The following is a 12,295-nucleotide window of genomic DNA, read 5'->3' as shown; positions in this document are numbered from 1 at the left end:
AGGAGAAATCTGCTCTCTCTTTCTAGTCCCTGTCAGTACTCTTGCTGCAGCATTTTGGATCAGCTGAAGGCTTTTCGGGGAGTTTTTTAGGACATCCTGATAATAATGAATTACAGTAGTCCAGTCTAGGAGTAATAAATGCATGAACTAGTTTTTCAGTATCATTCTGTGACAGGATATTTCTAATTTTAGAGATATTATGCAAATGGAAGAAAGCAGTCCTACACATTTGTTTAATATGTGCACTGAAGGGCATATCCCGGTCAAAAATAACTCCAAGGTTCCTCACAGTGTTACTGGAAGCCAAGGTAATGCCATCCAGAGTAAGAATCTGGTTAGATACCATATTTCTAACATTTTCAGGGCCGAGTACAATAACCTCAGTTTTATCTGAATTTAGAAACAGAACATTAGAGGTCAAGAATTTAGCTACGCTAGATCCAGACTTCAGGCTAACAGCTGTCCACATGGTTTACTTTGTGAAACATTAGCACTGTGTCGCTTTCTGTCGCTAATCACTAAAACAACTACCAATGGGAACAAAGAATACTGTCAGAGCGTCATCTACACAATCAGTTTGCACCATCCACAAGCCTGTCCTGTTACGAGTTCAAATGACATAAAAGAACAACAGAGGCAACTAGTGGAAATGGTTGACTAAGGTAATGTAAGATATTTCTCTGCAGGGAGCGGCATGGATGCATTTTAAACGGTTTCATTTGTTAAAGGCTTAAGAAATTTGTGCACTTTCTTTGGCTAATTATGCAGAAGCGGTCATACGGCAGCCCGGAGGGAAATAAAAGGACCAGATATTCAAATAAATTCAACGGCAGAGTCCGATTTGACTGACAAAATTTTAATTTGGGTACAGTCCTAGCACCGGCCAGACAGTAACTTCAAAGAGGACCTGCTCAGCCGTCTTATCAAAGGCTGACACTTTCTCACCTGTGTGAACCAAACCTGCACACAGAAACAGATTCAATCAGGCGGAACCACCTAGTCAGTTTTTTGAATTATCTGTTTTTGTATTTGCACACACCGGTCTTGTGTCTCTGTCATAGAAACGCTACCTGCACAGCTACAGCTTCAGGGACGTGAAGGAGCAGAAAGACAAATAACAGCACAGCGATGAGGGAAGGTGGCAAAGGACAACAGTTTCCCCACACAGACATCAACAGATCGGGTCATCTACACTCAGTCAGAACAACATCACACAAACCTTCTTAAAACGTTCAGAAACACCACAAAGGAACCAGAAATCTGATACTATCGTGTAATCTCCAGTAACTGAATCACTACACTGTGAACACTAACACTGAGGAGTTCAAGACAGCCGAACTCGTTAGACAAAATTTCACAGCCAAGGCTGAGAAACAGGACACCCGCTTTTCAATTGGGATGAATGGATGTTCAGGTCGGTTCAGGACTGCCGGCTTCCTGCCAAACAGACCTGAAGACAAACTGCAGCAACATCTGGCTGCAGCTGCAGGAATTTCCCACCCTGCCTGTAAACATTGTGATGTCAGAAACGCACTCAGACATGCACAACACAGGACATGCTGATTTCCTGTGAGCTGCACTTGATTCGAGCACCTCTGAAGGGTCAAACATCCCGTCACACGCTTCCTGTCCTGATGCCACTGTACGGACACGGCGATGGTAAAAGAGAAAGATACACTGCTGGAACAAAGACATGCCTGGACTGTTATATTTGTGAAGTCACAGTCTCCGCTCCTGCTGATAATTTTCCAAAGATTATTCCTAAATGCTGATCAGTTTTAAGCCTGGTTTCCACAGGTAGTTGTTAGAGGAACTGCACTTCTTTCAACCTGGCAGGCGACAGTTTGGTCGGACACTGCATGGAAGCAGGGACTGGGTGGGTTGCAAAATGGCTTGCAGATATGCAGCAACCACAGGCACTCAAAAGCAGCTCTAATAATGCAGCCTGTAGAATATCTGCTGACAGGACACAAAGGGCCAGATTTACTAATGCAGCACAAACTGGGCTTTGGCATAAAAACAAAAAAGTACTGTCAGTATTTTCAAAGAGAGTGCTGTGATAAGACCAGGAAGAGGCGGGAATCAGAGCTGATTTACAAACCTTTATGACACGCAGTTTAACACTAATCACTCAGATATTTAACACAGAAAAAGGTCTTTTACTGTGCTTGATATTAAAATGGACTGACTGTTTTAAATCAGCTATAAAACTAACCACACCTACAAGCACTATTCACGGGTTTAGCCAATCTGGATCATGAAAGAGAATCAGCCAATCGCACTGAGCTCAGCTGAGTGGGACTCTGGGGTCTGTTCAGTCTCTGTCTGTCATCCTAAAGTCCTTTTTTATCAAACATCATCAAACCTTTGAATCTGTTTCTCTTTTTGGATGCATGGTGCACTTTTTTTCAGCCAGGAGCCTCCAGGCTGAATGCTGGGAGAACATACAGGTCCCTCAGCTGGTAGACATGGTTGGCTTAAAGTTGGGAGCCACCCTGTCCTCTCATCTGTGACTCTGCCTCGGCATGTTTGGCAATGCATTATCAGCATCTGTGCTCCCTGTCATGTTAAATGCTCTGTGTTCACAGGTACACCGAGGGGAACTTAGAGCCAAACACTGTTGGAGGAACAAAAAGGTGTGACTCTGAGACTTTGTATTATTTACTTAAATGGTGGTTGTTGTACTCTTTGCTTACTGTAACTTCTTTAACAGCTCCAGTTAAACAGCCACCATCATTAAAAACATACCAAACATGTTCAATCCTGAGCAGAACCTGTTGTCTTACATAAGAGCTGCCCTGAGCCAGAGAATACCAAAAGGGCGAGAGTGACCAGAAACCACAGGCAGCCGAGTGCCGACTCTCTTTGCTTGTTACACAACAGTTGGAGGAGCCGAAGCTGGAAAACAATGAAACATGGAGAGAAACCGGAGGAGGAGAAAAGATGGAATAAACCGAGCAACAGTGAAAATATGACGGGAATATTACATAAACGAAATCACAGGCTTTAAATATTTACATGGTTTCATGGTTCAGTGGTCGATAAAGCCTCCAGCCCTAATGATGTGAAACCTTCCCATAAATCCACCCTGCATTAAAGCTTTTTTTCTGAACTGAATCACTTATTATTTAACCAACCTATTTAACTTATTATTTATTTATGGCTGCAGGCTGAAAAAGTGTTGTCTCACCAGAAAGTAACTACCAGGAACTTTCCCAGGAGTAAAACCTGCTTCAGTGGTTTGATTTCTGTTTCCGCACCAGGCCCAGTGAAAGTGTTTGACAATAAAACCCTTCCTGTTCCTTCACAGTAAACTCCCTCAAGCTGCTTCGCAGTGCATGAACTTCTGCATCGGAGTGAAAGATCTGCCTTGTGTCTGCACTGGATTCACTGAAAATCGAAAAAAAAAAACTTTCACAGCTCTTATTAAAAACAACCAGGAGTTAATATCCTTACATATTTTAATATTTAGTCCAGTAACTCTGAGCAGCAACTTTGGAGGCTGAAGAATGAAGCTAGTAACTGTGGAGCTTTGCTGTGTGCAGTTTCTTCTCAGCAGCTTTTGTTTTTCCACAGCTGGGTGGTGATCAAGAGCCGGATACATCTGGGAGCTTCACCAGTCAGTCAGTATACCGTCACTAACCAAAGTGAATCCAGAACCTGCTGAGCAACAATGGAAAACAGCCTGAACAGAGCAAGCACGACAACGACACAATGCTCGAAAGCAGTGGAAACAAAAGCCACAACACATCAGGACTCATTTTCCTGAAGAACCGAAGCTGGAGGGACGGATGGAAAGATGTGCCCAGGATATAGGAAAGAGGATAACTGGATATATGCTTTTCCAGTCCGTACAAATCCTCTCTGAAGACAGAGGAGTTTAAAGAAGGGCCGGGGCTCTGCATGACTCTTTTTATAAAAATGTAAGAGAGGAAAAAAAAGGGACCTGGGACCTGAAGTCACAAAGAAATGAAAAGCTAGAGTTCACCTGATGGGTCTTCCCAACAGCAGTCACACTTCCTTAGACTATAGAGATGTAACGAGGTCAAAAAAGAATACAAAAAAAAGTTCATCATAAAACAACGGAAAACAAAAACAAAATACTTTGGAGTGAAACTTCATGGGTGCCATCACAATGTAATTTGGGGTAAAGCCACAAGTATCTGAACACTGACTTTCGGTCCTGTCACAGCTAAATGTGACTGCAAGCGTTTTTACTTTTATACAGACGTTACTGACTTCACGCCAAGTCCACTTGTATGACTGTGGACGGGGAGGGCCAGCAAGGGGAGTTTATCATGATGTGGGAAAACACACACAGAGGAAGGGAGAGAGAGAGAGAGAGAGAGTATTATGTGAGTAATTGGAAGCAGCTGTGGAGGGAAACGCTGTTTGGTTGGAAGCTGCTCTGAGAACAGCAGCAGCAGGGTGATGTAACACAGTGACAGCCACACAATGCTAACACAAACACACCCGGTCTCAGGTTATGGGGTTTTTATACAGGAGCTTTTTTAAAATCTGATACCAAGCAAGCACTTTGGCGACCGTGGGAAGGAAAAACTCCCTTTTAACAGGAAGAAACCTCCAGCACAGTGGTGTCCAAACCCAGGCCTTGAGGGCCAGTGTCCTGCAGGTTTTCAATGAGTCCTTGATCCATCACAGCTGATTTATATGGCTAAATCACCTCCTCAACATGTCTTGAAGTTCTCTAGAGGCCTGCTAATAAACTAATCATGTGATTCAGGTGTGTAGACCCAGGGTGAGATCTAAAACCTGCAGGATACCTGCCCTCAAGGCCTGGAGTTGGCCAAGCCTGCTCCAGCAGAACCAGGCTTAGGGAGGGGCGCCGTCTGCCACGACCAGTTGGAGTGAAAGAAGGAAAACAGGATAAAAGACATGCTGTGGAAGAGAGCCAGAGATTAATAACAAGTATGATTCAGTGCAGAGAGGTCACGGCAGATGGCCGCCCCTCCCTGAGCCTGGTTCTGCTGGAGGTTTCTTCCTGTTAAAAGGAAGTTTTTCCTTCCCACTGTCACCAAAGTGCTTGCTCATAGGGCGTCATATGATTGTATGGTTTTTCTCGGTATGTATTACAGGATCTACCTTACAATATAAAGCGTGTGGAGGTGACTGTTGTGATTTGGAGCTGTATGAAAATAACACTGAATTTAATTAAATTGAATTGAATAATGCAATAACTGTGAAGTTTACCTGTTTAGAAACGGAGGATTTGTCCTCAGATAAATTTTAGTTGATGCGGACGCAGAAACAAACCTAACACCTCTTATATTTTTATATTAGTCTTATTATATACATTATTAGAAGAAGCTGAAGCCTTTTGAGTTTCATGTGTGTCTTTGCAGCCATATTTGGAATTTCATTCATATTAGATGATTCCGCGCCTCATCATCAAGCCCACCACAGCAGTTCCCATTTCACGGTCATGTCGAGATTTTCCACTGCCGTCTTCACCCTCAGCCCTCAGCAGACCAACCAAAGCCTTTCAGACAGACGACTCCTGAAATTACAGCTGCAGGCACCCAACAAACCTCATTATCACGAGCTGTACTATTACAGTTTCCTCCATCCTCCGAGTAATCAAAGCATGATGAGTGTGTGTGTGTGTGTGCGCGCGCACTTGTGCGTGTGTGTCTGTGCGTGTGCTCAGCGCCCCCTGATGTTTGTGTTTATTGAGTTTGGAGAGAGATGCTCTGTGATTCAGATGCTTGTTTGATTCTCAATTCAACAATTTTCTCCAAACTGCGTCTCCTTCGTCTTTCCTTCAGAGACACTTTAAATCGTCTCTTTACTTCAGTAAACTGGAGTCTGAGCTGTTTGCAGTCCACTCTAAATGGGTCTTTTCGTGAGTGCTGCCCCACACTCAGCTGAGTCCACAGCACCGCAACCAAAACCACAAAGTGGAAAAAAAGAAGCAGCAGCGGTTTCTGCCAAGAACAGTCCCAGCCTTGTTAAACTCAGGTTGAGGTATGCTGGCTGACAGCTCCGTCCACTTTCTGTGTTGATGCGGAAGGCCACAGAGCTCGAATAGATTTAATTCAACAGCACGTGAGCCTTCATGAAGTTTCTACTTCTTGGCTCTCCTCAGACTGAGAGCCAGCAGGAGGTGCTTGAGTTGGTAAAATTTTAGAAAAGTAAGACAAACATAACTGAAAATTAAAGAAAGATTCAGATATTTATATGTTTCATTAAAAAAGAAGCATCTCGACTGCAGCTGCTGTGTCTCTGCTCTCCAACGTCAGTGAGAAAACAGTGAAAACGGGCAGACTTAAACCCACAGAGAGATTTGGATGGGCCCTGCTTCAGCTGGGAAGTGATCAACATCATCATAGGATTCTTAACCATTGCCTCATAGAGTCATTCAGCACTACAGCTTCACAAACAAAGCAACTGAAGCAACAGTAAAACAATAATGTTCTTAAAAAATGACAAACTATCAGGATCTACTCATTTAAGATGTTTTTGGGTAGTTGGAGCTGCACTTTGGTCTTTTGGCTTTTCAGTGTTTTATTCTGGATTTTCTGTAAGCTCTCAGCTCTGACCTTCTTAAAATGCTACTCATTTTTATATTTGTATCCACTGTTGATTGCAGTCTTGTGCTCTCGGTGTATAAAGAATCTCAAACATCCAGCTGAACCTCCTGCCTGTACCAGGATGACAATAAAACTCCATCATGGTGAAAATGTGATCCAATTAGATTTATTATCCTGGAGCGGCTTCACTCTGTGGTCTAATGGAGTTCTGCTTGGCTGAGGCGGATCTTATCAGCTTGGTCTTGTGCCTCGTGCATGAACAAAGCCTCTCAGTTGCTGGACACTGAAAACTAAACAGCTTAAAGAAAGAACAACAGAGTGGCCGAGCCTATCGCCTGTTTCCATCAAGCAGAAAGTGGTGGTCTTGCACGACAACGTGGAGGTTAATTAGGTGGAAAATCCACTGCACATTCCAGCCGAACACAGACGCCTTTTTACTTCGACTCGTGCTTGGTGCCGCAGCGGTGATCACAGCGGCTCGGTGCTCACTGTGACCTGAGGGGAAAAAAACTGAAGTCTTCACCTCCACAGCCTGCTGGTTTAACACTGCAGAGAGAAGAAGCTTGAAAGTTCTGTCAGGTGTTTTCTACTTTAACAGAAGCAGAAATTATTGTGTGATGCTCTGATATTGCACATATCATATATGACTGAAATCATCACGACTTAAGTGATAATTGTGGATTATTTCTGTCTGCTCTGGCTCCAACTTCTATTTTTGAGATATAGAAAAACATGGAGAAACACACTTCGCATGTATATTGGGGAAAAGAGCAGGAAATCGCTGCAACATCCTCCATCTGCCCCCCAAAATTAAATTCCATGCATCGTTTACATGAAACGTCTGTTTTAAGTCAGACTGGAAGAAAAACAAATGAACTGCCTGGAAACTGAGCAGCTATATTTGCTGGAGGATTTCCCCTTGGACCATTATGATGGAGGCTGCAGGTCATCTCAGTTTGATGGCCGGGTGTATTTACTGGACGTGGAGTTCACAGATGAGAAGTTTGTGGAGTTTGAGGCTGAGCCTGGAGGCAGAAAGAGAACAGGACATCCTGCTGCTGTACTGCTCAGAATTGGACCTGCTGATGGAAGAGTCCTCACAGATCCCAGAACTGGAACTAAAACTGCAGCTCTGATTAATATGTCTGTCACTGTAATGGTGATGTACCTCCCCATAGTCAGCCAGGAAACGTCTGTCAGTGAAAGCCAGAAAAAAAAGTTTGCTCTTGTCCGGGATATGTAGTCTGATACGACCTCTGCAGTTAACATGTCGATCTTTGAACATTACACAAACACTGAGTGGAGGTGTTTGTGTGGAGCACCCACCCAAAACCCTGATGTGTTTGTTCAGTCTCCAACGTGAACAGACATTCAGACATCTGAAATGATTCATGCACTCTGATACATGCTGTTTTGTGCAACTCATCTCCCTTAAACTCCAAAACAGACACAAGTTAGTCTGACAAAAAGCAACACAGAGATGTATTAATGGACAATGAAGCAGCTGAAACTGAATCATCAAAAAAACAGGCATAAAAACACAAAAAAGTCTTGAATCTCTCAGGTTTTTACAGTTTTCTTCAGGTTTTGAGGAGCAGACGTCCGTATCTGTGTTTAGAATGCACACAGGAACAAATACATATAAAAACAAACCCCAAAAGTGCATCTGTGAAGTGTGATGTGAAGTTTTTTCTTTCATGACTGAAGTTGACAAAGACATATAATTCTGATTCACATAATTCTGGGACGATGACTCTCTCCATCAACAGACCTAAATCATTATCACACCGAGAATCTTACTGTCTTTCACTGACTATACACTGCCTCTCATTAGCACACAGCAGAGCCTAATGATCCCACTCTGTATTCATTAACATGCTGTTTAGATGTCATGTGACATATGGACAGCCAAGACCAAACACGGAGCATCGAGCACAGTGAAATCAGGTTCTATTGTTGGTCGGAGAGCTCTGGCCTCCCACATGTCACGCTGATCACTGAAGTGTTTCAGTTATTGATCTCTGAGGCCTCCATAGGGGATCAGTGTGGCTTTTATTCTTACTCGTGCTGAACAAAACATTCTCCTTCTAGCTTTGGACCGACCTCCCTCTTTCCTCACTCACAGAAGCTGTTTTTTATTTCACTGTGAGAATCTCTTTGCAAAGAAATCCTGAAAGCTGTCTACTATTCAAATCATCCATCGGTTTGTAGTGACTTTTAGAAACGTTATTTACAGGGTAGGGAGGGAACGTTCCTGGCGTGATGACACCGCAGTCGTAGCAATAAAAACGTGAATTTTGGTTTCCTCCAAATATATTTTGGTTCCTGCCCAAAACGCTGTGAAAATATTGGTGTGTGTGTACAGCATGTTCATTTTGGCATGACTTTGGGCCTGCAGCTTCCACGGTGGTTTTCTGGACACAGCGCTGCAGTGTTCGATCCGCTGGGGCGTTTCCCCACCACCGCGCTGCCACCTGAGCCGCTCGTCTTACAACACAAACAACCACAAACCAGGTCAGCGACAGCGCAGGAAACTCACCAGCAGCCATTCGGTCAGGAGGGCAGAGAAGCATGCAGCACCAGGGTTTGTTTACAGCCTAACCTGCTTCACATTCCTACAGGAAGTGTGTAAACTCATTCATGTGTGAAACTAATCAGGTCTGGCTCGACCGACCGCAGACACACTCCTGTCCCCATCCCCAGGGTGCATCATGCCAAAAACTTCTCAACACTCTATTTTAAAGTTTGGGCTCATGTAAATGCTAGAGCATGTGATAATATACATGTCTGCATACCTGTGGCCACAGGATGTCATCACTAAACCCTAAAACCAAGTGTGTGTGTGTAACTGTGACTGAGGATGAATCTGAGCTAACACCATGTCTGAGTCGAAGTTTAACTGAGTCGAAGCTTTGGTGCCGCTGATGGGGAAGACCTATCATTTATGATCACAGCTGTGACATTCATGTTATACACCAACATGTGTTCAGAAACTATACAACACTAAACCCACAAACCAAAGCCTTCATGCGTACCTGCTTCAGAATAAAAAGACTATTTTAGTTTCCTGACAAGAACACCTGCTGAGCTTTAAACTCCTCACAAACACACAGGTGCTCACCTTGGCAGGATCACATGTAAGACTCTACTGTGAATACCTGAGCTTGCTGAAATGTGTGCACCTGAGGTGTTACGTTGATGCTGCTGCTTTAAAAAAACAACAACAAAAGACATCACAATTTCGTTGTTTTTCATTGTTTAACAATGACTATATTGTGACTAACAGCACAGGTAAATGTGCCTTTTAGTTTAAGAAGATGCAGTTCAGCCAAAGTATGTTGTAAATAAAGTTTTCTACAGAGATTTTATTCAAATGTTTTTGAGAGATGCTCTGTTTAATATGCTGCTGATAGTCTGCTGCTGTTTCAGAAACAGAGATCACAATGGAGACCCGGCACGTCCGTCTGCAGCCATAAACGCACAGCGGACGATGTCCAAGCGATCCCAGCAGCTTTTGGTTTCAGAGTTGCAGGATGGGCCCCAGAAATCCATTATGCTGATGAGGGGCTTCACAAAGACAAAAGTATGAATATGTGTGTGTGTGTGTGTGTGTGTGTGTGTGTGTGTGTGTGTGTGTGTGCACGCATGGTGGGTTTTCAGGTTCTGAACTCTCCTCTCTGGAGGTTTTGGGGGCACTGCAGGACGCCACTTAGCCTTTAATGAGCCTGCTCTTTCGTTAGTGCCTCACACACAGACACACACACACAGACACACACACACACCACAACAAAGCCAACACAGGGGCCTGCTGGGGTTTATTTAACAGGGTTTCCCCTAATAGAGAGACAGCTGCTGGATTTCACGCTCAGTTTCCTGCTGTGAAATTCGGGGAAACAACAAGTGAAGAAAGGTTGTGGATCATCAGGAATTTAATGAAGAAGAGTTTGTGCAATATGTTTTAGGCCACATGAAGAAGATGGAAATTTCATGACATATAAAAAAAGTGTAATAAGTCTTTCCTAATGCTCCACAGCAGCTTTGATGTTAATTACGGCCCCAACATGGACACAAAGGACATTTGACTCAGACCACAGTGATAGATCAGTCCGGCGATGTGAAGTGTCTGCTTATGGATCACCAGGCAAGCAGTGAGGAAATGCAAATATGTAGCATTCTGTGCTTCTTTGTCTGAAAAGTAAAGACCATGTGCCTGCATTGTTTTTAATGGCCAACAGGGGGCAACTTCCCTGGTTATAAAAACTATTCAGACTATACTGAGGTTTTGCACATGAAGCGATTATGTTGTTTGATATTTTTGACATGTGGCGATTTAAGATCAAGTGAAAAAGGCTGCAGTCATATGAGCCTAAAGACTGATCTGCAACCAGCTGCCAACAACCCAGTCACCAGGGAAAAATGAGTATTTCCTGCATAATTATATCCATCCATCCATCCATATTCTTACGTGTATCGCGGGGTCGCGGGGGCAGCGGTCTAAGCAGAGAAGCCCAGACCTCCCTCTCCCCAGCCACCTGTCGGGGGAACACCAAGGCGTTCCCACACCAGCCGAGAGATATAATCCCTCCAGCGTGTCCTGGGTCTGCCCCGGGACCTCCTTTCAGTAAGACATGCCTAGAACACTTCACCCAGGAAGCATCTTTGTCAGATGCCACAACACCTCAACTGGCTCCTTTCGATGTGGAGGAGCAGCGGTTCTGCTCTGATGGCTGAACTCCTCACCCTGTCTCCAAGGGAGAAGCCAGCCACCCTTTGGAGGAAGCTCATTTCCGCTGCTTGTATCTGCGATCTCGTTCTTTCTGACACTATCCACAGCTCGTGAGCATAGGTGAGGGTAGGGATGTAGATCCACCGGTAAATTATTATAATAATATCATATTATTAATATATGAAACTAAGTAGTTCCTGGAGGTTGATGTCTGACGATGGTTGATGGGAAAACAATGGCTAATGTTCCAGTCACACAGGCCAACACCTTGGTCAGTGACTCTCTGGCACCACCGGTAGCTAAAAACCACCACAAGCTCCTTGTGACTGCTTTGACTGCTAACAAATGAACTTCAAATACCAACCAGCTGCTCTTCAATCTGTAGATAAACTGAAAACAATGCAAACCACAGTTGAAGAATGTTTGCCTTCAAAGTAAAAGTTGCACCTTTTGAAACTGAGGCACGTCTTTTACTTTGAAGGTGAAGCTTTTTCATGTCCAGTCTGTGTTGCAGTTTTATAAGTTTCACTGCTGTTCAGCTGGTAGTTAGTGAGTATTTGCAAACACTTTCCTGATTAGTCGCTAGTTTCAAACTTTAAACAGTACAAGACGATACTGATTTTTTTCATTGTTGATTGCACCATGACACATTCCTTGTTTGTGTAAATATGATTGTGATACACGTGGTATCTGTGAACTGCCACCAGTGAGCAGTGTCCACTGGAGGCCCTGTCTGAGTGTCTAATGCAGCTTTTTGATTTGTAGTTTAGTTTTGTGCTTTTTCCTCATTGTGAAGCTCTCTGCTGTTGCTCATCTTCCAGTTAAAGCCAAATTTTCAACCACTCAGAAATCTACATACAGTGTCACAGCTGCTTTAGTCAGATTTCCATCTTTTATATACAGACTGTAGTAATAGTGAGCATGCTGTGGAGGATAGAGGAGGTTAGCAGAGGCCTCAAACACATTTTACGCCAGAGGCTCACTGGAGAATAATGATCACTAATTATTAGTCATTTAA

The 12,295-nt window shown here is 43.7% G+C and overlaps 1 protein-coding gene across 2 annotated transcripts in view; it reads right to left on the bottom strand.

The window, feature by feature from the left end:
• tiam2b (TIAM Rac1 associated GEF 2b) overlaps window positions 1-12,295 on the bottom strand; it is a 46,564-nt gene that overhangs the window by 33,616 nt on the left and 653 nt on the right. The gene's annotated exons all lie outside the window — the stretch shown is intronic.

The sequence above is a fragment of the Oreochromis niloticus genome, linkage group LG15, assembly GCF_001858045.2.
Source record: "Oreochromis niloticus isolate F11D_XX linkage group LG15, O_niloticus_UMD_NMBU, whole genome shotgun sequence".
Taxonomy (NCBI): domain Eukaryota; kingdom Metazoa; phylum Chordata; class Actinopteri; order Cichliformes; family Cichlidae; genus Oreochromis; species Oreochromis niloticus.
Note: the sequence above shows the minus strand (reverse complement) of the source record. Positions and strands in the feature narration are given on the sequence as shown.